Source organism: Mus musculus, chromosome 1, assembly GCF_000001635.26.
Source record: "Mus musculus strain C57BL/6J chromosome 1, GRCm38.p6 C57BL/6J".
Lineage (NCBI taxonomy): Eukaryota > Metazoa > Chordata > Mammalia > Rodentia > Muridae > Mus > Mus musculus.
The window spans coordinates 136,683,092-136,694,824 of NC_000067.6; the positions used below are offsets into that span (position 1 = coordinate 136,683,092).

The following is an 11,733-nucleotide window of genomic DNA, read 5'->3' on the forward strand; positions in this document are numbered from 1 at the left end:
TGGTGCAGGAGGGTGAATGGGGGCGAAAGGTGCCCATTTCTGCATGCAAAATGTGCTGTCAGGCTCAGAATCCTTGCTGCAGAACTGTGGCCCTCTGTTCCAGCCAGCTGGGAATTTTACTCAGTGGTTGTGCAGGAATTTTACAGGAATGTCTCATTCAGGCAGTGAGCCACTATTTTCTGACACACAGTTTCCAAAACTGCTTATTTCTACATAGCTTTTTTTTTTTTTTTTTTAAATGTTGCAGATGTTTAAACCTCAGACAGGATGGGGCTGGGGCTGGGCCAACAACTTGCTCAACATTCTTCTGAGTCTGACGGGCTGGTGGAGTGTGAGCGTGGCTCCTAAATTTCTTGGGTAGGACTGAAGAAGCACTTTTAAGGTAAACTATTTTCCCTGGCCTTCATTCTTGAGGATGATGCAGGCTGTTACTAACTGGTTCACCTCAAATCTGAAGAGCCCCCCCACCCCCACCCCCAGAGGGGAAGGTAGAGGAGTTGCCTCATTTCCAGCTGCTGCAGAAGGAGGAGGGATTGGGTGTGTGCCCAGCTGCGGGGCTCAGGTACAGATGGTCCAGTGTGCGCTGGGAGGACCCGAGGAACGGCCCAGCAGGCAAGGCTCTCTCCTTCTCCACAGATGTGTCACTGTTACTCCAGCTTGCTCCCATTTATTTCTTTATTTTTACGATCTTATGAAATGCCATGGACCAGACCTGGAGCAATAATAAGAGAAGAAAGGAAGTATTTGGAAATATTAAGAGAGACCCGCGGTTGGGCTGGAACATCCTGCATTAGTCACTGCTGCTGTGGGAAGCCAAAGACTGTGAAAGGATATCTTTTTACATGTCTTACATATTTAGAGACGCTGCCCTTTCGAGATCCCATTGCGCATATCAACAGGGTTGCTGGGGAACTGGCTCTGTCCTCCAGATATCCCCAAGTGTGTGTGTGTGTGTGTGTGTGTGTGTGTGTGTGCTTCTGGTTAAGTTCTTATGCTAATGCTTTGAGGAACTGAAGCCAGGGAGGGATGTGGTTCCAGCTTCATGTGCTTAAAGATCCTCTGCCAACAATGAGCCATTTTCCAAGATTATTTCCAAAATCACACCAAGATTTGGTGTGAGCCCTCCATAAAAGAAAGGCTTTGCCTTTGAGTCTGTGTTCATATCTAATGTTGCTATGCTGGGGCTTTCTTAACCTCTATCTTTCATACACAGATTCAGCCAACAAGGTTTAAAAATATAGTCAGACTCACGTACTTAACATACACAGATTTTTCTTCCTTGCTTTTAAAATACGGGAATAACTATGTGTAGACTCTTGCATTGTATGAGGTATTTTAAGTTAACTGGATATGACAAAGGGTACAGGTGGGTGGGTCCAAGTTCAAGTTAAATACTGTGTGGTTTCATACAGAGGATTTGAGCTTCCATTCGTCTGACTTCCTTGGGAGTCCTGGAACCAGCCCCATACAGATACCCAGGAACAGCTGTGGTGTATTAAGACGGTACCTGTGAACAGAAAGATATATGAGCCCAGTCCCTTTAAACAACTGCCCTTATCCAGGTGTCTGTGGGCCCTGGTCCAAAACTGAAATTTTGGGACCCTGTGGACTCAGGAGGGAAGAGGCTATGTTTTCCCTGACCTCTGACTGCAGCGTAGTATAAACTTCATTCAGGAATGGCGACAAAGCTTAGGGATGTTAACTGTACCCGGGAAGAGTCACACATTTTCAAATTATACTACAGATGCTTTATCAACTCTGTCCCCCTCCCAAGCTCCTACTTATTTGTTATAAATAACAAATGCAGCCGGGTGTGGTGGTGCATGCCCTTAATCCCAGCACTCGGGAGGCAGAGGCAGGCGAATTTCTGAGTTCGAGGCCAGTCTGGTCTACAGAGTGAGTTCCAGGACAGCCAGGGCTACACAGAGAAACCCTGTCTCAAAACAAACAAACAAACCCAAAAACAAATGCATTTGTTATTTTAAAAAAAAGTCATATGTTTTGAAAGGTGTTCAAAATATAAAACTCATAAAAGGGGGGGAGTTTTTGACGATTACAGAAGGGGCATAGTGATGACAGATTGCTGAGAAGCGGGGATCTGCGCGTGGCTGGAGCGATTTCCAGCACAGCCTGCTCTTAGCCTCAGGGCTAAATCTGAGCACATTTGAGAATATTTTGGACCTGAAAGGAGGTTGGGCATGAAAATAACCACTGTGTCTAACCAAGCTTTTGAAACCACAGGCTGATGGGAAGACGCTGCCTGGTCAAGTGTTCCGGATGCAGTCGTGTGTCATCTGTTTTCCCGACACCCTTCTCACTTGCTAGATAAGGGGCAAACTTATTTTCCATGTTGCAAAAATAGGAAATGAGGTATAGGGAGTCTGGGAGAATTATTACCCAAGATCGCAGTGAGTCAGAGGCTTTTTGAGTACCACAGAAGCCCTGGCTCCCTCCCTGATCATGACCCCAGATTTGCTGTGTGCAGGCCTTGCGGTTTTAGAGGAAAATGTAGTAATTTCACTTTCACTTTTGTTTCTGTTTGGTTACGGTACAATCTTCAGTTTAGGCAAATAAAGAAATCTTTTTTAACCCCAGGCCCCCCCCCCACACACACACACACTATGGCCTTCTTTTTGAGACAAAGCGTCACTGGCTGGTTAGTTTTGAACTCTCTGTAGAAAGTGGATTGGACTTGAACTCACAAAGATCTTCTGCCTCCTGAATGCTGGCATTAGAGGCACGTGTCAACACACCATGGTTTTGTTTTTGAGACAGGGCCTCCTGTAGGCCAAGCTGACTTCTAGCCAGCTGTGACATCCTGAGCTGATCCTCTTCCTTCGACCTCCTAAGGCTACAATTAGTCAGCCTAGTTTCTGCCTGCATGCTGGGGACTGAACCCAGATCCCAGATCTCTCTCTCTCTCTCTCTCTCTCTCTCTCTCTCTCTCTCTCTCTCTCTCTCTGCTCACATGTGTGTAAGAACTCTATTAACTGAGCTATATTCAGCCCCAAGTAAAGCAGGTTTTGTTTGTTTGTTTGTTTTGTTTTGTTTTGTCTTGTTTTTCAGGGTTTTTTTTTCTTTTTAGGAATTTCTTCTTTGGGGGGAAATATTGTTGATGATTCAGTTGAATCTAATTAATGCCTGTTTGTTGCAAGCCTCTTCTAGCCAGTGAGGAGACACTGAGTGATTTAACCCCAAGGTTTCTGTGGAGCATGGGACTAAAGGACCAAACTAAACTTGATTTTATAAGCTTTCAGGGGTCCTGGTGAGTTATTCACTTTCTGTCCAGAAAAAAAAAAGGGGGGGGGCTTCTATAAGGAAGGATACGTAGGCTTTTGCAGAGTTCAACCTGTTTGGGACCCACCCTAGCTGAGTTGCAGGATTAATTTAGGCAGAGTATTTTTGGCATGGAACAAAAACAGTAATTCCTTGAAGGAAACACAAAGCTGTTGTGGCCACAGGGTAGAAAGAGAGATTGAGATTAAATCCAAGCAGGTCAGAGGATTTGGTGTCTGGCAGGTTGGCCAGTGTCCCTGGATATAAGCCTGGGGTGTCAGCTGGGTATTGATCTATGGGTGGTAATATTGTAGGCAGAGAGAAAAGTCAGGGCAAGCCAGACCAGGCCAGGCCAGGGAGCATAACAAACAGGAACAGGCCATTGCACCTGAGGCCAGTTTCTCTGGACATGGGGTTGAAGGAGAGGAATGATCAGAAAGAACTCTTACCCTGAGATGGGCAGGGTCTGGTGCTAGTGCTACTGAGATGAGTGAGTAGTCTTCCAGAAAATTCTTCCAGGCAGATATTCTGTAGTTCCATTAATCGGTTGGTTTTTTTTTTTAGATAGAAGCCTTCAGCTTGGGCTGGAGAGATGGCTCAGAGGGTAAGAGCACAGACTGCTCTTCCAGAGGTCCTGAGTTCAATTCCCAGCAACCACATGGTTGGTTGCATGGATGGCTCACAGCCATCTGTAATGGGATCCGATGGTCTCTTCTAGTGTGCACGAAGAGAGCAACAGTGCACTCAGATACATAAAATAAATAAAATGAACCTTTAAAAAAAGAAAAGAAAAAAAAAGAAGAAGAAGAAAAAGCCTTCAGTTTGGTACCTTCTGAGGCTACAAAACCCTTTTGCTGGTCAGCACTTTTTCTCTGTCTCCCAGCTCTAACCCTTCACCTTTTAAAGAGTCACAAGGGCTTGCTGATTCTATTAGAACTCTTTAGAAGTTGGTTTCTGGGGCTGGAGAAATGTCTCAGTGGTTAAGAGTACATACTGAGCTGGGCAGTGGTGGCACACGCCTTTAATCCCAGCACTTGGGAGGCAGAGGCAGGAGGATTTCTGAGTTCGAAGCCAGCCTGGTCTACAAAGTGAATTCCAGGACAGCCAGGGCTACACAGAGAAACCCTGTCTTGAAAAACCAAAAACAAAAAGAGTACATACTGCTCTTGCAGAGGACCTCCGTTCGATTCCCAGGACCCATATCAAGTGGCTCACAACTACCTGTACCTTCAGCTCTAGGAGGACCCGAAACCCTTGGCGTCCATGAGCACCTACCTGTACTTACACCCATGCCTCTGCACATCATTTAAAAAATTAAAATAAATGCAAATTTTGTTTTTGTTTTTGTGGGCCACCACTGCCCAGCTAAATGCTAAATTTTTATTTGTTTGTTTGTTTGTTTGTTTTAAGGTTAATTTTCTTCACACAGAGGTGAAGTTACTGGGTCAATGCATATAAATTTAGAAGGCAGAGTAGGTAGGCATCAGTAATTGCTTGTGCCACTGAATTCTTTGTGTTGTATATTGTTTTCCTGCCAATAAACTCTATGATTGTTATGCTCTAAGAAACAAACACCATAAAGTCACATCATGCGATAGGTTTCACATGGGAGGTTTATTGGGGATGGGGTATACAGAGGCTGGCTCTGGGCGAGGGTGGAGGGAAGAAGAAAACAGGGAGAGTGGCGGGGGGGGGGGGGGTCTGGCTTTTTATAAGGGGGTGTAAAACATACACAGGGGGAGGATATGTGACTCTGTAACACTGAGAATGTGTCAAATCTTGGCAGCTAGTGATGACATCTGCTGTCACTAGGTCCCTGGGGGCAGGTGGTGGAGATACCTGGTTACCAGCAGTGATTTCTCCCTAGCTTGGTTCTTTTCTTATATATAAAAGCTCCCCTAGTCAATGTTTCTTTGGAGCCTCCCTCCCTCCCTCCCTCCCTCCCTCCCTCCCTCCCTCCCTCCCTCCCTTCCTTCCTTCCTTCCTTCCTTTATTTTTGTTTATGTACATTGGTAACTTGCCAACATGCATGTCTGTATAAGGGTGTCAGATAACAGGAGTTAATGACAGTTGTGAGCCACTGTGTGGATGTTGGGAACTGAACCTGGCTCCTTTGGAAGAGCAGCCAGTGCTCTTGACTGCTGAGCCATCTCTCCGGCTCTTTGGGAGCCTTTTCTTAAAAGTAAAATAAATAGTAAGCGCTTGGGAGGCTAACGTAGGAGGTCAGGGCTAGCTTGAACCATATAGCAAGACCCTGTCTCAACCCCTGCCTTACACACAAGGTTCATGGGCCCAGTACTGGGTTTGACATTATTAACTATAATATTGTGTGTGGCCACAGCTTGTCACATAACGATGAGCATCTTCATTTTACAGATGTGGAAACTCAGAGAGGATGCCACTGTTTTGAACTATTTTGAAGGCACAGCCACCAGAGCTTTAGGTGAGTGACTCTATGCTTATAGGCCCAAATGTATCTTCACCCCCTCTCACTCCCTGCGCTGTACAGTTTCCCATTACCCAACATGCACTTCTGTTAGCAGCTGACTCTTTCCTAAACCTATTCCTCCAGGGACTTACTTAGCTAGACAACCAGCTTTTCAGTTTCTTCCTTATTTTCCTACCTAACTTTATTAAATTAAATTGTTTATTTTTTGAGACAGGGTCTCACCTTGTAGCCCTGAATGACTTGGAATTTGCTGTGTAGACCAGGTTGGCTTTGAACTCACAATTCTCCATCTGCCTCTGTTCCCAAATGCTGGGATTAACAGTCTATGTCACACATACCTAGTCTTCCTTCCTAGCTTTCTATTTTCAGGAAATGTCTCTTGGGACTCAGTCTATCAAGACAGGGGTGGAAGTGGAGCTGGCCAGTGGAGTGTTGGGACAAAGCTCTGAGTGGAGCCCTCGAGTTTAAAACGGAATCTTAGAGAGGACGTGTTTACTCCTGCATTATAGAGCACGGACGCTCATGACTCAGTTTGATTTTCATACACCGTTCTGCTCATCACTGCCAAGTGGAGCAATCCAGGCCTCTCAAAATGTGCCATACTACCTTCCAGCTAAAAGCTTTCTGTGGGGCTGGCGAGATGGCTCAGCGGGTAAGAGCACCCGATTGCTCTTCCGAAGGTCCAGAGTTCAAATCCCAGCAACCACATGGTGGCTCACAACCATCCGTAACAAGATCTGACTCCCTCTTCTGGTGTGTCTGAAGACAGCTACAGTGTACTTACATATAATAACAAATAAATCTTTAAAAAAAAAAAAAAAAAAAAAAAAAGCTTTCTGTGGCTCCCCTTTCCCTCTGTATTTTATTATTATTATTTTATTTTTTAAAAGATTTATTTATTTGCTTTTATTTATATGAGTATATTGTATCTGTCTTCAGACACACCAGAAGAGGGCATCAGATCCCATTACAGATGGTTGTGAGCCATCATGTGGTTGCTGGGAATTGAACTCAAGACTTCTGGAAGAGCAGTCAGTGCTCTTAACCTCTGAGCCATTTCTCCAGCCCTCTCCCTCTGAGTTTTAAATGTCAGCTTGATATAATATAGAATGTCTGAGAGTCCTAATGAGGAAGTGTCTCAATCAGAAGAGCCTATGGGTGTGTCATATATGTGTGTGTGTGCATATATACACATATATGTTTATGTATGTGCAATATACAAATATGTATATATACACACATACATACATATATGTCATAACACACACACACACACGACTTATTTTTTGTCTGTGAATGTTTTGCTTCCATGTGTACAATGCCCTTGAAGGTCAGAAGAGGTCCTTGGAACTGGAATTACAGGTGGCTGTGAGCCTCCAGGTAGGTGCTGAGAATCAAGCAGCCTGGCTCCTCTGTAGGAGCTCTAAGGAATGCTCTTACCTGCTGAGCCATCTGTCCAGCCCTGATTGTCCTGGCTGTTAATTGAGGAAGGAAGACTTACTCTGAGGGAGGGCTGAGCCAGTCCCCAGGCTGCTCCCTGAATGGTATGTAGAGGAGGGGAGCCAGCTAAGCACTGACCAGCGAGGGTGTGCACATTTTCTTTGGTCTTTGTTTTGAATGTGGTGTGGCTGGCTGCTTCAATTCCTGACTTGATTTCCTCAAAAGGATAGGCTGTAACCCAGAATGGTAAACTGCCTTTTTTTTTTTTTTTTTTTGACAGGGACAGGGTATTTTATCACAGCAACAGAAATGAAACCAAAACAACTCCACAATAAAATTCTTGAGTTTCTTGGGGCCAAGAAGATGACACGATAAGATAAAGACACTGGCCAAGCATGACCTCCAGAGTTTGGCCCTTGCATAAAGGAGAAAATTAATTCCTTCAGTTGTTCTCTGACCTCCACATGCGTCCTGTAACATGGGTGTATGCATACACATAAACACACATCCACACGTTGTTAAATAAATAAAAAAAATATGTTAACAGTTCCTTTCTTGCTTTGTTTCTCTGTATTCTGACTGCAGTCACTCTTCCCTTTGTCCCAGTCTCCACTCAGGCATGCATCTTCCCCATGGGCCCTCACCTGACTGCTAGGCTGTGGCTGTGGCTCTGTCCTTCCTTCGTCTTCTCTCCATCTTACCCATTTCTCTTTTCTTATTTCTTTTTGCTTGGGGTCTCATTTGTGTGGTCCTAGCTAGCTGGCCTGGAATTCCATTTGTAGGCCAGGCTGGTCTTGAACTCATAGACATCCCGCCTCCCTCTGCTTCTTGAGTGTGGGGTTAAATGAATGTTGCTCCTTTACTGACCCACCCACTTCTCTGGACCACCAGTGATTATCTTCCAGGGCTTGGCTTAGTGGCAGGAGCCAGGGGTGCCCTTCCTTTGCTCCCGGCCTACCTCCAGCATGCTCAGCTTGGTTGGAAGAGTTATCAGAGCCTGTGCTAATCGGCTCATTACTCCCGTGCTTTTCCATTTCCCTGATTTAGGAATTTTAAAGCCACGGCTTAAGCTCTGTAAGCCTGCATACTAAGATGGTGCTGGGTTTATAGCAGTCGGGCAGCCTGAGGCTGAATGAGCCGCAGTGTTTCTCCCAGGCCTGGGGCACAGTCGCTGTCTTGTCTGTCACAGCTCAGATGAATGGAAGACTCTTGCAGACTAAGTTACTAAGTATGTGTTATACTCTTGCTTCATGATTGTTTACATTTATCTTTTTTTTTAGTGAAATCCAACAGCTGATCTGCCTGGAAAAGTATTCATCAGTAAAGCTGATAGGAAGGATTTGTGGTTTAAATTTATTTATTTATTTATTTATTTGGTTTTCCCAGCTAGGATTTCACTGTGTGTAGCCTTGGCTGTGCTGGGACTAACTCTATAGACCAGACTGGCCTTGAATTCAGAGGTCCACCTGCCTCTGCCGACGGAGTGCTGGGATTAAAGATGTGCACCACCAATGTCCTTCATGTGGTGTGTCTCTAATCTAACGAACACGTCTCTTGTTTTGTGCTTCCTTACTCACATGTGAAGTGCAGTCCTAATCATGGAACAGAACAGCTTCATCGAAGAGTCCTCCTCAGACCCAGGGCTGGGGTCTGAGCGCCAGGTTGCTCGTCAAGCGTGCACGGGGCACTGCATTTGTCCCCATCACTGAAGACCAAACCACAAGCCGCATTTGTATACATATGATTTGCTTCTGCCCTTAGAGTTCTATATAGCTCATGTGACTGCTTTTGCTATAATTAATACTGTGCTCTCTACAGGCCTCTGGGAATCTTCCCTTCCTTGATTTTTTCCCCCTCTGTGTAACTAGGAACTTACAATTCTGATTATTAATATACAATGGAATATCAGCATTTATCTGTGTGTTTGTAGGGATATGGGTAGAAGCTAGGACCTTCTACATACTAGGCAGATGCTCTACCACTGAACTACTATACTCCCAGCCCCTCGGTTCTGGCTTTTACATTTGAAGCTAAATTTATTTGTATTAGCTTCTTAAACTTTATTTTTATTGCATGTGTGTGTGAGTGTGAATGCACCCTGTGTGCATTCAGTCAGCAGTCGGCATCTCTGAAGCTGGGTTTGTAGGTGGTTGGCGCTACCTAATGTGGGTGCTGGGAGTTGAAGTCAGGGCCTCTGCAAGAACAAATGCTGTTAGTCACGGACTGAACTGCCTCTCCAGCCACACCCACACTCTATCACATACACAGCTGTACAAGACTATAGTGGCATTGGGGTCTATGATACTTTACTCTGCTTCTCGCTTTCAAAGACAGTGCTATCCCAAGGTCAAGGCTGAGGGTAAGGGCAGAACCGTGGTTATTATCGTGGCAGTGCCCAATGTTGGCTGCTTTGTTTGGGGTGTGAGTTGATGCAAAGTCAGTAACCCCTTCAGCAGCCTCCACACTGTTTGCAAAGCTCACATTACAAAGTTCAGATTAGCCGTAAAAGTAATTGAACTGAACTCGGTAAGTGACCACTGGGGAAACAGTCCCAACCTGGTAACTTTTGTTAATACTGCCAGTCGGGCAGGCAAGCAGGATCATTTCCAATCACCCAGCAAACCTGAGTGTCACAGCACCAGTCTGTAACCTCAGCACTCGGGAGACTGAGGCAGGAGGATTCCTATGAGTTTGAAGGTGGCTTGAGCAGCATAGTGGAAGCCATCAGAAGGAGAATAGGAAGAAGGGGAGGAAGAAGAAGAGGAAGAAGACCCTGGAATGCTGCCCCATGCCTTTAATTGAGAGGCAGAGGCAGATGGATCTCTGTGAGTCTGAGGCCAGTCTGGTCTACAGAGCGTGTGTTCGAGGCCAGCCAGGGCTACACTGTGAGAGCCTGCCTCAAATATACAAGAAAAAGAAGAGGCAGAAGAAGGAGAAGAGGAAGGAAAGGAAGAGGGAGAAGTCATCTTGATGTTCATCAAACCGTGCCAGGCGCTTGGGTGAGCACCACCATTCTCCACAGCCCTGATTGTTGTCTGTCCTTCCTGTCGTTGAAACTGAGGCTAGGAATCCAGCAGAGGGAAGATTCGGACCTGGGACTCCTGACTCTTGCCAAGTCTCAGGCTTGGAGACAAATCAAGGTTTGTGCCCTGGCTTCCGCTGCTACCAGCTGTGAGTAGAGATGGTACCCCACTGGGATCTAGTGCATTAGATCGGATCTGGGGGCCACAGAGGAGAGAGCAGACCTCTGACCTGGCCTAGCTGAGCCTGTAATTGCCCGATCCTTTTCTCTTCCCAAGGAGCCAGCCAGCTATCTTGTTTGTTTAGAACGCTAAGCTTCCTAAGGGCAGGGACTGCAGGGTTCTCTTCCGGACTGTGGCAATCAGTAGTACTTAGCAGGTCCCAGCACATAGCACATACTCAGTTGACATTTCCTTATGGTTGTATCTCTTGTAATTTCGTATCTCCTGTCATTTCCTAAGCAGAATTTGGCTCAGGGTCAAATCTGATCACCACCTAGTCTCATAAAGGTTTGTGAGCCAAGAATGGATTCTACATTTTTTTGTCTGTTTGAGGCAGGGTCCCATATTATAGCCCAGGGTGGTCTGGAATGTACAGCAATCCTCCTGTTCCAACTTCTTAACTTCCTGTAATCTCCCAGACCCAGCTGTTTTTTTTTTTTTTTAAGTGTTTTGTTTTTTGTTTTTTTGTTTTTGTTTTTTTCAAGACAGGGTTTCTTTGTATAGCCCTGGCTACCCTGGAACTCACTTTGTAGACTAGGCTGGCCTCGAACTCAGAAATCCCCGCCTGCCTCTTCCTCCCAAGTGCTGGGATCAAAGGCGTGTGCCACCACACCCGGCTTGGTTCTTAAGTTTTTAAGTGGTTAGAAAAACCTAAGGCAGGAGAGGCAGGGTTGGGAGTGGGGGGATGACATCCTTGTGGAGACAGGGATGGGATGGGAGGAGGTATGGGATGTGGAACAGTCAGATGGTGGGCCAGGAGGGGAATAAATTTTGGAGTATAAATAAATAAATAAATAAATAAATAAATAAATAAATAAATAAAAGAAATCCTAAGTCTTTTTTTTTTAAAGATTTATTTACTTATTATATGTAATATACACTGTAGCTGTTTCAGACACACCAGAAGAGGGAGTCAGATCTTGTTACGGATGGTTGTGAGCCACCATGTGGTTGCTGGAATTTGAACTCTGGACCTTCGGAAGAACAGTCGGGTGCTCTTACCCACTGAGCCATCTCACCAGCCCCAAAATCCTAAGTCTTAACATATGAGATCATTCAAACGTTGAATCTCTCTGTGTGATTCTGCATGTATATTCATTTTTGCATATATATATACATATGTATATATATACCCAAACATACACATCTATATAAATATATAAACAAATATAGTTTTACTGGCCATAGCTGCATTAGTCATTTACATATTGTTTATGATTGCTTTCATTCTACAGAGCTGGTTATCAGTAGCAGACATTATGTCCTGAACCATAAACTTAACTCTTCCTCTCAGGGTGAAGAGAAATGGCAGTCCCCAATGCTTCT

At 45.1% G+C, this 11,733-nt stretch overlaps 1 long non-coding RNA gene across 2 annotated transcripts; it reads left to right on the forward strand.

The window, feature by feature from the left end:
- Positions 1–304: 304 nt before the first annotated feature.
- On the forward strand, positions 305–7,714 carry Gm19705 (predicted gene, 19705). 2 transcript variants are annotated; one of them, NR_045324.1, is made up of 3 exons: positions 305–382; positions 5,653–5,719; positions 7,446–7,714. It is a non-coding gene; the product is annotated as a predicted gene, 19705 (long non-coding RNA). The 2 variants fall into 2 exon arrangements; NR_045325.1 differs by lacking the exon at positions 305–382 and adding an exon at positions 538–612.
- Positions 7,715–11,733: the final 4,019 nt, after the last annotated feature.